Genomic DNA, 18742 nt, shown 5'->3' on the forward strand with positions numbered 1-18742 from the left:
CCGTGGAACAATACGTGCGGTACTGTACGTGATTATCGTAGGACTTCATTCAGCTGCATCCCAACCACCTTGTGTCCTAATATCTATGAAAAACAAACGGTTGTTAGAAATCGGTTTACAATTCAGCAAATGGTCATCTTCGAGGACGGCGCTGGGGAAGAAATTGAACCAGAAATCATGACCACATAACGTGGGTGCACAAGAGTGTACGTCACGTTGAAACGGTGCAGCCTGTCAGGAAATTTAAGGGATCCTTCAAATGCCTCACCTGCCCTAAGGTAGAAATGGTTTCCATTTTCAATGCTCCCCCGTCTTGCAAGCTCGTTTTTTCAGATCAGCGTTCCGTATGCTTTCATGCGACGTGTGCGGTCTCTCTTGTCGGAGAACGATGATTCACGCGGTGCATCCTAAATTATCCAAAGGACTCTTTCATCACAATTTTCACCTTCCAGCGGTGTCGGTAGAACATCTGGGTGCGCAATAACTTCATCATCTTCAACTTGCCACGAACGGTGAAGCAGACATCGCGGGCTGCATACGTTTATCTACTTTTCTTCCGCCCTTCTTCCTGCGTGGCATTGCATCGATGGAAAACAATGATGACGTCGGCAAGTGCAAAACTTAAAGGCACGGATAACAAGGTCTTTCCGCTTCGAACCATTAAAACCTCGCACGGAAACAAGCGTTGGCCACGAAACGGCCGAGACGGGCAGGAACACGCCGGAGGAGTTGGTGTTTCGCTATGCACTGCCGCTTCCGATGCCAATCCGTTGCTAGTCATTGTTCTTCTGTCAACGGCAGAGGGATGAAATCCCAACCAAAGAACCGGGTTCTTTCCCAAGAGCGCCGGATTAGAATGCCGAGCACCAGCCGCTGCATCTGGCGGAACTGCATTATGCACCGGGGTGATACTTCACGAACCTCCGGTTTAAGACATACACATACATACGTGTCCTCTCAACTTCTCCATCCGAAACTGCATGCTACCAGCATCCATATTTGTTATTTTAAGCATACCATCCAGAGCACGTGCTGCTTGCTGTTGAGAGGTGTTCCAACAATACCACTTCAACCTTCGCACCTAGACCGGTTAGGCAGGACTACAGAAATAGTCCTACCGCCCGGAAGAAGCAGACGGGAATGTTCTGTTATGCATCTGCGAACCTTTACCTTTCAAAGAGTAACTCTATTTTTCCCAAAGCCTCCGTACAACGACGGCAGTCTGAAAGAACTATGAATGTTATCCGTAAGCCAAATCTTTGTCGGAGATACAACCTGCTCGTAGGCATTAGGACGCAAGATGCAATCAGCTTCCTTTCATTTCAAATAGAACAACCCGAAACCTAACACCCATCGTTTCTATCCAGGAAAAATGTCTCCTGAAAGCAACTTCTTGCCTTTATCGAGGGCGTCGTATGGAACAACAGCAGCAGCAGAAGATAACCTTCACTAAAGAAATACGTACACAGTCCCACCTCTTGAAATTCCGCCCGCTTTCCTATGTTCAAAATGGCACAGGACAGCTATCGAATTAACTTCCTCCCAACAGCAAGCAGCAGCAGCAGCAACAATAAGCGACTGCATCGTTGTCTAGGTTTGTCGCAAACAGGATTTGGATTCATTCGCTTCGGAAGCTTTGAAATCCCAACGCTTCCGGCACGGTTGAAAAATAGCATAAATAAAGAAACTAAATTCAGAAGAATTCAAATGCAGACATTTCACGACGGCACATTCCCTCCAGCCCGCGGCCACAATCATGGTTGGCGAATCGGGAACAAACTTTCAACATGGGATTAAAAAGAATTACCGAGCATAATTTGTATCAGCACCAGACGCATTGTTGGGGATTTCCAGGAAAAATAGAGAAAGGAGACCCCTGCAGGGCCCTGCGGTGTATGAAAGAACGCTCAAGAGGCGGAGGGACAAGGAGTAAAATTGAAAAGGAAACAAGAACGAATAAATGAAACAATCATACTCGGTGGGATTTTCAGCCACAGTTGCAGCTCCGGCTTGTTTAGTGGCAAATCCTGACAATAAGTTGGTTCTGGTTCGTTCTAAGAAAGTTGTAGTTTTTTTAAACATATTACCTTCTCCTGTCTATTGCACGGTCGTGGGCTCTTGGAAGGAAAATATTTTGATACATTCGACCGTACGCTGATAAACATTCAATGCAAACTACTCTGCAGGCTTCATGGGCTTTCATAGGAATGGATTAAACCATTCTATGCTCGGATGCCTAAAAGGTTCAAAAAATAAATCCTCAATGTTTTGACATACTGGTATTGCTCGTCTGGTTTGCATTGTGCTTACTTTTCGTCATTAGTTTAATTCGCTCCATTTACGTATATCAAATTAGCTTAACAAATATTGTTTTCCTTTCTATCGATCATTTCCGTTGTTGATAGTCGATTTCAAATCATCAGTTCATCAAAAAGCGTAAATCAATGCACACCGAATTGTGGCCAGGAATTGGATTGATAATTATACAGGTTGGAAAAGGGGCCATTCGATAGCAATTGATATCTATCGATTCTTATGAGTATCTGATTGAACGACAAACATTGCATAATTATTATCCGGCAGTTGCAAACTCCGTCGGAAATCGAATCGATAAATCAACAAAAAAATACTACGAATCGATACCCTCTAATAACGATGCCTCTGATTGTTGATTTGAATAAACTTAATAAATTTTCGCACCCCATATTAATTTCTCGCTTTCCACCGTCTCCCGATATCGGCATTTGCCGGCCCCGCTTCAGGTGGGTAATTCGAGGAACATTTCAAAACAAAATACCCACACGCACCACCACGGGAAGCATTAGCAACAGTTTCTCGTTCGAAAAAGTGAACTGGTATTTTCCTTTTCCTCGCCCCGCGCGACCGAGTGGGCAAACATTTCATCACCGATGCGTACCGGAAAAGCGGTTATCTCCGATTGGCACTAATGAATATCGAATCGGTTGACTCGGGTCCAATATCCGTACGGAAAACAAAATAAATTATTCTCGCACCGAGTTTCGTGTCTCACCAGTTTCAGAATGCCCTTCCCGAGTTCCACCGGTGGAAGCGTGGTTCGTTTAAAATTGTTTTATTTGGTTTGGTTGTACGGCTGAGTTCTCAATGCTTTGTGCCTCTCTTTTGTTCACCCTCACTTCTCCATAAGAGAGTTTCCGTTTAATAACCTTCCTTTCACTCGTCGTCGTTGAATCGCCAGCGTTTTGGTACAGTGGCCGGATGGAAGATAAATGAACTCTAATTCTACCGCAATCAGACAATGCTTTCGGTGTGAAATGGTTATGAAACTGGTGGTGGCGTTGAGGCTTTTATTTCTCTATGCTCTTCAGCAGAAAACCGATGAGTACCATTTCGTAAAATTGAATTTGAACGAGAAAAAAAAACAATCTTTGCTACATATCGAAGCTGATGCTAAACCAAGTCAACAGTCGGAATTGCATCATCCACATAATTGTTCTTCACATACCAGCAGACGAAGCTATAATTGATTCCGCATTCTAAGTTCAGCTAGGCAACGACTCTCTGCATCGATTTTTTGTTTCAGTCCCACCATAAAGTATGATTTCGTTAGAAGTGAAAACCATTAGCAAATGGAGTTGTTTGCGTCTTACGTTAAAACTAAAATTCAAAATAATCTTCTTATAGATTTTGAGCAGGCAAAAGTTGGTTCCTAATGGAATCAAATGCAATTGTTTCACACCCGTCCTCTAACGTTAGTCTGGAAATGTGATTAGTTAACTCGTTAGAACTTTTTGAAGACACTTTTCCAATAATTTGCTTCTTATCACCAAAACCTACACCTATTCTGGAAGTTTAATTCGTAGATGAAAAATACGTCACCCTGAGCTTCAAATACCATGAGCAAGTAAAATAATTGCTTACCTGCTTAACTAATTCAACCCCCATCATCACTTTGGTACGGTTTGTGTCCGGTACCATTTAGAGCGCATTTTGTGTTGTTGCATTCCGTGAACACTAACTACAAAAAGAATAAAACAAACCAACATTTTAATGGTAGCTTTTCACGGGCACCTGACTTTTCCATGCTCCTGGCATGGGATTTTGTGGGTGCAAAATAACCCATTCGTGCTCGGTAGCTGTGCCGTTTTGGCGTTTTATTTGTATGCGCATCGTGAGGTCAGTGTCGGTCCCAAGGCACGCCGGTCTCAGATGCATTTCACGTACTGCAAATAAAGCGACGACAAAGCATATCAATTAGGACATGCCACTGTGAAATGCTTCCCAAAAGAGAAGCAAAGAGAAGCGAGCCGTTTTGCGAAAGCAATGAGTTCGCCATAAGTAGAAGTTGACCCCAGGTGAAGTAAACGAGACGATGTAGATCTATGCAAAAGTTGCAGTTAGGTCCGTCGGAGGCATTAACATTCCCCGAGGTGTGTGTGCAACGAAACCGCTGTAAATTTTTGGAGTAGCACATAGTGTCACAGCAAGAGCGGTTAGCGACGAACTTCCAGGTATTCGGTACGCGGTATTCAACGGACAAAGGCTCATCATCCTCGCAATGCTTCCGGGAAAGCATTGCATCAACACTTATATAGAGAAGAGAAAAAACATGGAAAGGACTTTACCCACCCTAAACCAAAAAGTGTCTGTCAGTCTTCCTGTACATTATCAACACTTTCACACCGTTCTTCTGACACGAAAGGACTCTGTGTTGGGTAATTTAATTTCAAAAGGTGTTGTTTGTTTACCTCGCATCACACTCTCCTGATGGAACCGTCCGCAAAATCGTGCGGGGGCAACACTTTGTTTCAGGTGTTAGCCTGAACCAAGTCTGTCACTAGCAGAATCCTTGGGTTTCCGCATTAATTACCGCTGAGAGCCCGAGTTTCACACGTTTACATTGTAGTTGAGCTGCTGAAGAAATGTGAAGGTACAGTGTGGTAACCCCTTGCGAAGTAATACTTAAGGAAAAATTATGCATCATGAGCAATGTTCATGCTTATGGTATTTTATTTAGAAAAAGTTTATGCAAAGCAGTGAGCAGAGCCAATGAATATATGAAGTAAAGTTTGTTGGAATAAATTTATGAAAACCGATGAAAAAAGTTTGAGAAACTTTCGAAAATAGATCAACACTTTTCGGGTGAATGATAAGTTCCTTACAAACCATTTGGAAACATAACGATTCACCCAAATCAAACCAACTGTTAGGCTTATCAGGATATCGAACCTTCGTTCAACAAAGTTTGAACTTCGAAAAGGCCCTGAAGCGTCTTGTGGTGGGATAATTTTTCGATTTCATTCTGATAAAATCTGCGCCGGCGGCTATTCTTTCTTGGTTATCTTTTATGCTGCTTGGTATCTTTATAATTTAGCAAGAAAACGTTTGGAGAATTTTATAAACATATTATCATTCACTTATGATATTTTTGATTAAACTTTATTCGTCTATTTTTATGTACAAATTTTAACTCTCCAAGTATTATCAACATTTGAAAACAAACAAACGATTTTCAAGGACCAGTTTTTGAAATTCAAACCGTGATGAACAGAAATTTATTCAATTTTGAAAAATAAGGTGTTGAATAATAAATTGAAGTTCATATAAACCATTTCAATTTTATGTCAAACATTTGATGTTGTAATCGAATAAGTGCATCAGAAAAATTTACACTGTTTGTTTTAAACTGTGGTTCTATTTTTGAGGAAGTTTTTCGAAAGCATTAATAGATCAAACAAAGCAACCCACATGGAGCTACCGTTACTTGAAATCTCCCTAACTATAATTCCAAAATGATCAATGTACTAACGCTACCCATTTTAATTATGCACAATTTGCACCCCACCCTAAACCTCAAGCAGGTTAAACAGATCTCGCTGGTCATGACAAACAACCAAACCCAGCATGAAAGGAATACCGGGTGCATGTTGGGGGGCAACCGCGACTGCTCACATATGCTGGACGTGGAAAGACAGTGACCACACCACCGATGGGAAACAAATACCATTAATAAACCAACAAATCGCCACAAACATTGGGAGACTGTCCGCTTGACTGCATGAAAACTTTCCCACGCTAAACGAGCAAACGCGGGTAGCCACGGTGCAGCATGCCTGCTAACTGGCGAGTAGGAGGGGGGCACATTGCTTCCACCACTATTAACATTTTCCCACCGGGCAATGCTTGGAATCGTTAGTCGAGGGCAAAAGGGCGGATTCCACTAAGGTGGAAAGGAAACGATAGGAAAATCATCCTCGCAGTGCTTCCGCGACGCACTACAAACGTGGTGATAAGGCAAGGGTGACGACACGGTGTGAGTGGATTGTGATGGCAAACGCCCTCGAGCCATCGTTTGGTTGGAAGCATCCTCTAAACTTATCGGAAAGCATAAACTTCGGGTCGGAAGCTTGGTTTTAGCATCAAACATGCACATAATAGATTAACATTGGGCTCGTTCAATTAGCAGGAAGCCAGCCGGAGCAAACAGCATCGGCGCCTGATGAGCAATCACTATCGCTTCTTCGCGTTATCTTTCCATCTCGCTTTCGATTCCCTTTCTGTTTCACTTAAACACACGCACAAACAACCACACCGGGGTTTGGTTTCGATGGGCGATCGTGTTGGTTGATACACGCAGAGGCGTCCCGTACGCACTTGCCATCGTTGCGTTGGCTTGGGCTTTGGCTGATCGGTAAACACTTGTTTTAGGCTCGTCCTTTGTACAAACTCACAAACACAAGTACAACCACATACGCGTGCAACGGGTTTCACCATCGACCATAGCCCTCGTAACGTTCCATCTTTCCAATCAAATGTGTTCCGTACCTTTGTGCAACCCGCAGTGTCCGTGTGACCTATTCACCTGTTCCACTTTCCCACCTACAACGGAGCAGTTGCCGTCGAACCTGAGAGCGAGTGCGGCATCCGAAGCGCGGATACGTCCCCGAGGCAATATTGGATGCTATAAAATGATAATTTCTATGCCCGTGATAAGACTCATCCGGTGCGCTGTGGTTGTGACCGGTTTTTAGCGAGATGCATATCATAGGAGTACGTCGTGTCCTGTTCCAGCTTCAGCCCCCACTTCCGTCACCGTGCCAATGCCGAGCGTCCATACCGACAACGAATTTGAACCACGAAGCCCCGCTTATCGTTCACCGTACGTATGTGCGTATTAACGAGGCCGTACCGGCATTATGCTAGCATATTTGATAACGTTGTTGTGCCGAAACCGAGCACCTACTGGTATGCTTGGGGAAAAAACACCCTCCCAAAGTTCAAGCATTCATTAGGACGAAAGGTGAAATATTTATCTTTAAAGATCAATAAATTTTCATTATCATGCCTTTCGTTGGAAACGCACCATACACTCATTTGTTCAGCGAGTGATGGAACAGCGAGGCCATGAGATTTCATTCTGCCATGAATCGCTACGAGCCACCAGGCGCCTCCATCGCTTGCGGTATCGTGAGAACGTGTTTTCCCGACCACGCCGCAACATCGTAACACAATTATCTTTTATCCATCACTTTTCACCGATTCGATACGAGGATGCATATAGCAGAAGCACTCAAACCGAGCGCTTCTGATGTTGGGAAGGTAGATTCATCATCACGCGTGACATCATGTTTGACATCTCCTGCCGTAGGCTCGAGCACACTGCTTCCATTTTAATTCGATGCGGTAATGACCAAAAGTGATTCAACTGAGCAACATCGTGGGAAACATGGTGTTCAAACTGCTTACCATTGTAGCAATATTTTCGATAACGTAATAAAAAGTTAAAATTCACGTAATTTAACATCGGTTGACATACCTCTTAAATCTTTGCTCCTCGAACTACGAAGTTTTATGCTTTTCATCCTATTTCGGTGGCTAAAATATGTTACTTTACCTTTCATACTAAATTTTTGCAACAACGAATACAACAGTGCAAAATTATACATCAATCATGCAATAGTGAATTCAAATCGTTCCGTGTTTTGCCGTCAACATTAAGCTTTGTTATGTAATACAAAATCATTTTCAAATTATAATCCATCCCGGTAGAAGCCTTCGACAAACTAATCCAATTGTTGAGAGGGATATCTCATACCTTTTTCTCCCATGTGTTTATTCATGTTCGTTGTTACTAATCTCACCGCATCATTGCAACGTTTTGAATCTAGGAAACTTGGAAGCAGTTACGGCGTACACTGTTGCATTATCTCGATATGCTTGGCCATTGTCTTGAGTGCTATTCCTTTCTTTGTTCATTTGTCTACAATATATATCATCAATAATTGATTCCTCGGAAATAATAACAGTTGGAAAGCAAAACGTAACGCGTCATCAGCTAGAAGAGTCATGCCGAGTTTGTGAGGCTTGAGAATCACAACGGCTGAAGAAACCTGCAAAGAATCAGTCATGGGACAATTGGCCATCAGAACCGAACAAGCTGCAGTGCGGTGAAGCTGCAGAAATTGACATTCCAGCCTGTCAGCGGCAGATCCAACCGCAGCAGAGGAACCGTGCCAGATGCACATAAATCTTTCCCAATCCCAGAAGACCTCACGGATGAAAGGGCTTCATAATCGCAGCGCCGTCGTAGGTCACCGAGACGCTATATTGCTGGTCGAAAACACGGGACTGAAGGCGACGAAGGTATTGTCGCCCATCTGAAATCGAAACTATTCAACAGCTGCAGCTACATGACAGGTGGTGCAGTGGAACTGACTCCATGTCAATCTCTCGTACGATTAGTAAAACTTTCTACTACATTTGTCGCTTGATGTCGTTGTTGACGATGTTGAAACAGAAATATGTTTATTGCCATGTACAGAACAATGAAAGTATCAGCATTCTGCAATATGATTGCACGCAATAGGAAAATGACGACACGCACACCATTCGTGTTTTTACGTTCCAATTTCAATTCGACCCTTCGTCTTGCATTTTATAATTAAGTAACAAATCATTCACCCCGAAAATGAACCCGACCGTCTCTGGGCAAAGTTGACCTTCCGTCTGAGCTGAGTCACCGTAAGTTCAAACAGCATAAATTACATCAAGTGAACCTTCCGTTGGTGCAAACACATGCGCTAGTACGGCGTCCAGCTTTTTGTCTCCGATTGTGGTGCGGCAGAGTGGAATGAAAACGCACGCCAGTTCGATAAATTACCCTGCGTAGCGAAAGAAGGAGCAACAAAAGGGAGAACCGAAAAACATTAAAAACTACAACACAGAAACCATTAACAGTGACCCTGTCCCCCGGTCAATGTACGAGGAATTTCATCAACTTGTGTAAAGTGACGCAAAAAAATGGTGTTTTCTAATGGTTGCACAATTCATTCCGCAAGCTGTGAAGGGATGTGAGAAGATAAAATATTTGATCAATTAGCCCGTTCCGTTGTCCCACCGTAAAAAGGTTCCCACCAACCTACCGGTTGAAAGTATCTCAAAAACAACGCCAAAACAAAAGGATACTTATAATTAATGTGGAAAAGAATGCTGAGTTTTGGTTAATGTTGGTGTTGTTCGTGAAACAATTTAATGGTCACCCACGATCAAGGATTCATGCCATTCATTTCGAGTATTCGAGGTAGAAATTATCTTTTAAAATGCCATTAACGGATGGCACACCGCGAGTCATGTAGCTGTTTATAAGGTTAATAAAAGAAAATAAAACTCCATTTGTATTGCTCACAAACATGATCAAAGTTGTTATGCCAAGACTCACTTTTGACATGGCAAATATTTTCAATTAAACATTCAATTACCAATACAAAATATTGCAACAAAAAACAAAATCATACACGTGTGCCATAAACTTATAGTAAGCTCGAAGCATCGTTCCCCGTATCACTGTAAAATCAAAGTTAATTGTAATTAAATTAGGATGGAAAGATAATTAATTATCCGTTCAACTTACCCCATCTATATCATTTTGAATTAATTGAGTTCAATAAAAATCGGAAGTAAACCAACCTTATTTGACAAATAAACTTCAGTACAAAATTGATTTCATCCCCGGTCGATATGATTAAAGCGTTTCGCAGAACGTAAATTTACTTTCATACGGTATGGTTCTGTCATATCAGATTAATCTTTGCCGAAAACTGCAAACATGTTCACATTGCATTACACGGTTGATGTATTGTAATGGATTGCATTCCATTTGGTCGTTGACCGAGAAATCGAACGAAAAACAAATATTGATTCGCTCTCGTCGTAGATTATTGATAGTTTTGGTTGGCCTTTGAAGTTTTTTGATGTTGATCCGTTATCATTGAAGCAAAAAAGTTGGAAAATTGAATGAAATTTAAATTGCTATTCATAAAACAAACAATGACTGGAAAGTGCATTCAATACACATAAATAATTCATAACATTCATTACTGTCTAGAAATGTAATCGGTTCGGTAAATGAAATTAGCCCATAAACATAGGATTTTATTTTTTCTACAGCTGGCAGAGTTTCTAAGTGCGGCATACGATGATTTTCGTGCTTGGTTTGTCCAACTTTATAGGGATATACTGGTCATAACGCATTTGCCGTGAAATGACGTATAGTGCCCCAACAGGTGCTCAAACACAATTTCTTGCTGAGCCAAACTTTTCCTTTTTGTTCGGATGATTGTTCATTCGTTAAAGATATTTCCTGGTCGCACAATCTGAGTGCTGAAATTGACACAGCACAGCCAGTGGTACTGATCAGGATGCTTGTCTTGTCCATGGTAGAAGCCTCGGTAGCCCTCGGGCATGATGCTTCCACATGTGTAAGTACTCATCTTCGAGTTACATTCCGTAAGGCGATGGACTGCTCCTATGAAGGAAGGGTGCTTGGAACGCGAAATAAATCATCCAATCGATCACTATCTGAATACGATTTGCTCATATAACCACCGTTAGCTTCCGTCGCTGCTGTACCGTTCCTCAATAATTTTACCGTCACCGGAAAACATCATTTGCATCTCGCATTGGATTGGTACAAACGACAACGCGTACGGACCGTCCAGGATATTGGCGTCACAAACCAAAACCGAATGGACGTAGTCATCCCGGACGCGAAGATTCGACTGCATCGTAACTCCGCCGTGTACCAACCGGCACCCGTCGTGGTCCGCTCACAAAAAGAGCACTTCTAGGAGCTCGGATCGGATCAGCAGTTCTTAGTCTGCCAGGAATGCAGCATGTCAGCCACGGGGTGGTAAACCGAGCAGAATAGCTTCAGGTACCATTTCGACAGGCTTCCCACATCACTACTCTACGTCATAAGCTCTAAGTTGGCATTTGTTTGAAACAAGAAGGAGAGAGTGGAAGAGAGTGAATCACGACAGAGAACCTTAAATTAATTAGCACATGACAAAAGCGAGCATGTTTGGTTTGAATTTGCCAATCGCACTTCTAACGTTAGGTTTTGTTGACAGAATAATGCTCTTACGAAATAAACTGATTACACCTCTTTGAACGATGGCTTCCAGATACGATTTACGCAAAAAGGCCTCCTTTTTCACGTAATTTGAACAGGTTGTTCCCAAACTTTTGTTGGTGTTCTTTTATCAGAATGTTTCTACTAACGTTAATTTCGAATCACATGTGGCAAGTTCGAAAATGAAAACAACCATGCAGCTTTGCAGTCAAAATGGAAAATACAATGGGCCCAAGGGAAAAACTTAATACCATAAAACATAAAAATTATTACTCGCTAGTGACAGAAGCGATAGAAAGATTGATACTGAATCGGGAATCAAGAAAAGTGATGAAAGAAACTTGATGTCCAATTCTAAAATGGCTCCGATATATGTTTAATTTATATTACTCAGTTAACACACAGTAGGACATCAACTGGCGTCAAGTTTTTATGATTGGCTACCCCTGCACTGGTTTATGAGGAGAGTTGGACTTCTAAAGATTCAGCTTTTGCGCTCTTATTATCTCCGTCTTTGCCTGCCGAATGACACCGATCTGCCGATCTCATCCACGCGGGTTACTGATGCGCACGGCCAGGTCACTCAGCTTTTCCACCTGCTACCACGCGTAATCCTCCAGCCGCGGCGTCTGCACGATGGCGCTTCGCACGAACCGCCCGTACATCCGGCCGGCCCTGGACACCGTTGTGCAGCGATGGTCCCGGTGCAACAGCGTGCTGCACTCGCCGCAGATCACCTGATGGCAGGTGGTGCAGAAGAGTTTTAATTGCTGTTCCGGATGCATCGGACATTTAATCGACTCGTACGGGTCGGGTGCAACTAAGCCTCAGCCTCTCGCCAACCCCGAGTCGGACGATGCCATGCGAAGCTGTGCTGCGCTGCCGTTTGTGGGCTTCTTTGCAACAGTTGTACAATTGCAGCGCAAACGTTTTCAGGACACGGTCGCCTGGTGAATCCGAGGTTTCGGGAATAAAATCCACGCAATGTCAATGCAATTCTCGATTCAGAATTTTTTTCACAAGTTGGTTTTTGCGCAGATCGGTTAATCGGTTTTCCCATTGCAGCGGAAAGAGGCGGATAGAGCGCAAGAAGGATAACGGTAAAATCGAATTAGTTTTTCTACACGCTCTGAACTGGGAAAACTCTAGCATGAACAAAACACTGTTGCTCACTCCAAGCACTAATAAAACTAAAAAAGAAATCAAAACCGGTATCTAAAACACGTGACCGGAAAGAGGTGTGAAACTGAAATAAAAATCCCCTTTTTTCCGAGCTGTGTGGTGTGGAGATGGCTTCGCGGTTGTACGGTTTCCTATCGTTGACCACGTTATGGTGGTTGATCGCTATCCGACCGATAGAATTGGATTGCCTGTGAAATGATGATGAAAGATTAGTGGTTTAGAAAATAAAATCAACCACTGGTGGAGGGCAATGCATATATTAATAGATATTTTCTCGTTTTTCCGTTCTAGCGACACTTCAAAATATGTTTTGCGACACGAAAAAACAAGACGAAGTGGTGCATTAGGAAGCGTTATCAAAAGTAGCATCCTTTATTATATTCACTTATCACTGTTGGTAAAAAGTTAACACTGAAGTATACCTAAAAGCTTGTTTGTTTTTTATCAACCACTATTATTATAAAAAGTGAAGAACTAATGGTATGAAGTTATAACTATACCTACTCGACATGCAATAACATCGTTATGAAACCATACAGCAGTATATCTAATTACATGATTCTCAATCAAAATAACTGCATATGACAAAGATGTATATAATAAACAAAGCTGTAACAGAAAATAACATATACACTGTAACAACGATATGTTCTGAAAAAACACCTCGCTCACACTCATATAGAATGCCCGGCAGTACATTGAGGAACTCATTTTACCAAACATTGGGTGGAGTACGAGTAAAAAAGGTATCAAAAAGAATCAACCAATTGCTTTTATATAAACTTGAAGAGTTCCACCAAACAGCAAGGTAGTCGATGGTAAAAGTTTTCGGAGCAAAAAGTGAATAAAAGAACTAGAATGTGTTGAATGATAAATGTCAAAACTTTGTATCACTTTCCAATCCAATCCAATCCTGATGTTTTCGCTTCACATGCCGAGTGCACCTTTTCTCTCGCCGGCTCGAAACCACCATCCGATTTCCTCACCCAAACAAGGTGTAAAACTGATATCGTAGCAAAAAGGTGAGCACCGTTTCCACCACAGCTTAACTCACCGTAACGTCGTTGGAGCATAACTCACATCGAACCGACCACCATCGTGGGTGGGCAAAGTTGGACGATTTACCGTGTTGGAAAATGATGTTCTCGATTTACCTCGCCAGCACAAAGTGACTGACTTCACACGGTCCAACCAGCAGCTTCCTTGGCTGCTTTCAGGTGAGACAGATGAGAAGTATTTTTTATCATCGTACATTACGTGGGCCTTTACTTTATCCGGGGCATCCTGAAATGGGACCGGAGGGGGTAGGGAATAAGAAAAACAGCACAAACATCGATTCACGACGAACACAACCGTGAGACAGAACGTATGCGTGGGGACATACGATGATCATCGTAGGAATGTGTTGCCAAAAATATGCTTTATAAGGATGCACCTTGGAAACCAGGTGACACCTGCCATTTGGAATGCACGTGGCAGAAACATGCTTTGAGGAATGGTTTTTATTTTTTATTTTTTAAATCTAAGGGTAACCATTTATATGTGAAATTGATCCCTCAAAAATCCAGTGTAAACTGATAATATTATTTTCATAGGTTTTTTTTTTAATTTTTCGTTGCTAGTGTTACGACGTTTCCTGCTATTTGAACTAATCTCCACTTAACCGGACTGTTCATTGGACGAGCGAAAATCTGTTACGTTTGGCTAGAAGGCCCTTTGTAACATCAGAGAAAAGGTTTGTTGCCAAAGTACTCAAAGTGCGAGCCAAAATTAGGGTTGGCGTGAACGTACCTTCTCACTGGTCCTCATGGGTGCGCGCAAACTGCTTTTTTTTTGCGGGAGCTCAATCTCAAACTGAGCTCTACCGGTCCCAAATAAAACGCTCATTGAATGTATTTCCTATAAGTTTTGACTTGAAATCAATTTTAGCGTCCCAATCACGAAAGCACTAACGCTGAGTAAGTGCTCAGACAATTGACAGTTTTTAGACATTACTCAATTTGGAGGATCACTGGGAATAGGAAAGTAGTAGTTTCAGTAACACAAAGACTTTGCAACTCTGTCAAGGAATGCTTTGACAGAGGTTTCATCCTTGGCTGCATTTGTTCAGTTTATAACGTAAACTACCATGCGCCTCCATTGGACCTTCACTATCTTCTTAAAATAAAATATATATATTTTTGCACTGCAAAAAAAAGATATATATATATATATATTTTGTAGTACACTTAAGCAAGGCACAATGAAAAAGTCTGGTACAGATCGATAAACTTCATCTTCACGAGGCAGACGAAACTTAAAACAAATCGGGTGACCGACAGCTCATTTCCTCCGCTGTTGAATTTTGGAAGAGAATAAAAGAGTTGGAACGAGGATAATCTCACCAGTCGAAACTGGTTTCTCAATGCATCCACGGAGTAAGCGGTCGTGATTTTGCAGACAGAAAAAAAAACACTGCACGAATCTACTGAACCCGGCAGAGAATTGTGCACCTGAGGGACTTGATAGGCCGGATTGAACTACTACTAAACATTCAAATTTAATGACCACCTCGGATGCGAGAGATAGAACCACCTGTTCCGGTGAGTCGAAGTGGTTATGATTGCATATCCTTCTTGGCTGTTGTTTCCACACCAGACAGCAATTTTAGAGGGCCGCTTGAGCCATGTTTTGCCGGTTACGATAACGGACAAGAAATCAGTTACATTAATGTCTTAATATAACTTCCGTGTACTCATTACAAGCGAGGCTTATTCCGTCGCTTGGTTCACTGCAATACGAGTTGATGGGGAATAAAAATGATGGTGCACACCATGTGGGCTGGTGATTAAATAGATGCTATTTTTATTCTACCATAAAACCGGAGATCTATGGTGATTGATTCCAAGTGACCACGATGGCTAGGCTAACGCAGGGACATATCTCATAAATAGATTTTGACGATACAGCCCATTGATATTTTGAATATGAAATGCCCATCTACAGAGAAATGGTACGATTTTTATATCAATTTAAAAAAATCTGTTTCTACTTTTAAAGGCTTAGCTACTTTTTGGTACTAACCTGTTCATATTACACCATATCAAGAGTTGTATACAGTTTTTGATGAACTGAAATCGCGACGTGTAAATATTCTCTGAGCCAAAGATAAAACCTGGACATTTATACTTTATACCACAGTATTCCTCCTAAAAAACGATCAGGATATAATATCTGTCATCGTCGTTGAAAGATGAATCATTGTCCTTTCACTACATTATGAAACCCATAACTTAAATCCATCACGCTGCCAACAAACAACGAGGAAGCCGAATTAAAATGAATCTCCCGATTCGAGGGGCAGGACAAAGAGCATGTTGCGAAGGGCGGAAATAAAAGAGTAGCCAAATTTCTCATTCACCATTGTTCCGATAACGAATGACTACGAGATGAAGCAAATTATGTCATACGGAAGAATACGCTTGGAATGGCAAACTAGTGGAGCATTTTTCTACGGCTCGGGGAAATGGAATGAGTACCTCGTTTGCCTTTCCATTTCCGCTCGTGCAGCTACCAAATGATACGCCATGATTGCTTCGTATGCTAACAAAAAAACCCGCGATAGCTACCCGGATTCTGGCCAGAATCTTTCCTAGCTCAGAAAGTGTTTGGCGCTCAGTGGTGGACGTTTTTTATCCTCGTCGTACCTTTTTAAAATGTTACGATGACAATGTTGCGATTCTATCGAATAGATTGAATTGGACAACCTTTGCTTCTCGTTTCACGCCGTAAGCTCTGGTCGAACCCATTGGACATGGAATTAAATTGCAACTTAGGTGTCTCAATACTATGTGCTTTGCATTACGACGGAGAAGAACTGATCATTGTCCAAGCAGCTCCGTTCTTGAAATTTTGGTTTTCAAATTAATTGAAATTGTTTTGACATCAGCGTTAAGACTGCTTCAAATGCTGCATAACGTTTAAGTAATTTTGGAAGCTAATACGGCCTTATAAGTATTCGATTTGCTTTATAATAGGCGCAGATTACTTTTCTCAGTTTTGTTTTATGAACCAAACAATTTTTTTTTTAGTTTTTGATAAGTCGCTTAAGGAATAAAAAAAAGTCATAAAGAACTTTTGTTAATGGAGGCGCATGGTACTTTAGTCGCCTGGTGTTTTATTTAAGCTGTGTAGAATAACTTTGAGGAACGTTAACATTTGGACGTCCCTCTAATTTTTCAATATTTTCTTCAAACCAATTTCTTTAATTAAATTTTTATTCTGAGTAATTTTCACTTGTTCTGTTCCTTCCATTGAAGGAAACACAATAATTCTTTCTAAAGTTAGATGAGTTGGACCTTTGTAGAACCATAAATTAGGCTAGTTAAACCAATCTCTCATTTATCCTAACTCCCCCTTGCTAGACGAGTTCCCCAATGAATGGCTTCTTCCTTTGTTGCTGTATTCCTTGGTACAACCGATAAGTTTTTGAAAACAAAAAATGTGAATTTTGATTGAAACGATTCAGCTTGGTCAATTCCTGGAGGTTTTTGGAACACTGTTCCAATTGATTACACGAGACATCTATATGATTACTATTTTTTGTAAATAATGTAAATAATTGTTTATTTATTTGCTAATTATTTCGGTCGACTTGAGTATCGTTTCTGACGCGTTATGTGGCTTTTGATTAGAAAACCCACCGAATTTTTCCCCACTTGCTGCTAGTGTGTTTGTTTGGTATCACTCTATTTGAACTTCCATGAGCTTCCAGGGCATTGCTATACGGATGTCCCACAGGCCACTGTGTAGTATGATCGCGTTTGTGCTCTAATATTATGATGGACCAACAGAGTTGGCCTCAACACCATCCTCAATTCTCCCACGTCAAGACATTTAATCTGTTCTGGCTGTGTTCCAGTTCGTCGTAATGTCAATATGTGATGATATTGCCAACTACCGACACCGCGACAATGGACTTTTGGCAACCGGTTAGCCAGAAAATATCATACTTGCACGCTATCCTGCAGTCGATCCACGAGCGTAATTCATTTCGAGATTGATGTTTGATATGGCCGCTTCCCTAAACATTGACTCAGTGCTCGATGACATGGCGGGACACTTGACCATTCCAGCCATTGACGGTCGCCATGCTTACGGTTGATGAAAGAGGCATATGGGGAAATGGAGGACAAAATTTAACCCAGAACGAGCCGAACCGTCACGGTGGCTTACTGTCACAAATAAAGACCAGCTTAAACATATCGCTTAAATGTCTATTTAAAAACAATATTCTAGGAGGTATAAGAGTGATAAATTAATTTAACAGTGTTACAGCGATGTTATGTTTACAATATTTATTTGAACACATCTGTCATTAAGATTCAAATCAAACACGTTGTTACGATGTACACAACGACATACGACGGAAAAGGTAAGAATTCTTTGGCCTTGCCATTTTCTAAGGAAAAGGCATTTTAGCACAAATTTTGGCCAACCAGAGAATATTTTTTTATGAGAATTCACAAATTTTAAGCTTTGAGCATAATTAATTAAGTAGACTGATAATGTCCGATGGTCCCAGTAAATAAATAAACAAATAAACAAAATGGAAAACGTAACAAACACCAACGAGCTTCTATTACTTGAAACTAAGTTATTCCGTTCTATTATTGTGTCGAAACTAAGTTATTGTTCTATTTCCTGTTCAACACTTCTCGGTCAGCATTCTTCTTCCCATAACATCTCGAACATAATCCTTAACTTGTTTGCTGTCAAGATTTCAACATTATCGCAAACGACACAAACAAATTGGTTCTCGTTTCGAATTCATGCAATTGCAATTGAGATTGAACGAATATTCTTATTATCAGTTCGTTTGACTTATTGAGTTTAATGACACTCGGCACTTTAAAAGATGTTTCCTTTTGGGCGCCTCAGTAGGCAACCCAGAAATGTTGAGCTGTTGGTATTGTTACAATTTCGTTCAGCTTTTCTTCAAAAACCGTTTTCTTTGTCCCCATTACGCAACATAATGAAGATAACGGACATACGGACGGCAGTTTGGGTTTAACGAGCCATGTCGAGCATCAAACTTCGATGAGAAAAATTGACTGCGATCCGATACAATATGATTGTACTAAAATCAATTAGCAGCAAAACAAGCCAACAGGAAATGTTCAAAGAACTGTA

Source organism: Anopheles ziemanni, chromosome 2, assembly GCF_943734765.1.
Source record: "Anopheles ziemanni chromosome 2, idAnoZiCoDA_A2_x.2, whole genome shotgun sequence".
Classification (NCBI taxonomy): Eukaryota; Metazoa; Arthropoda; class Insecta; order Diptera; family Culicidae; genus Anopheles; species Anopheles ziemanni.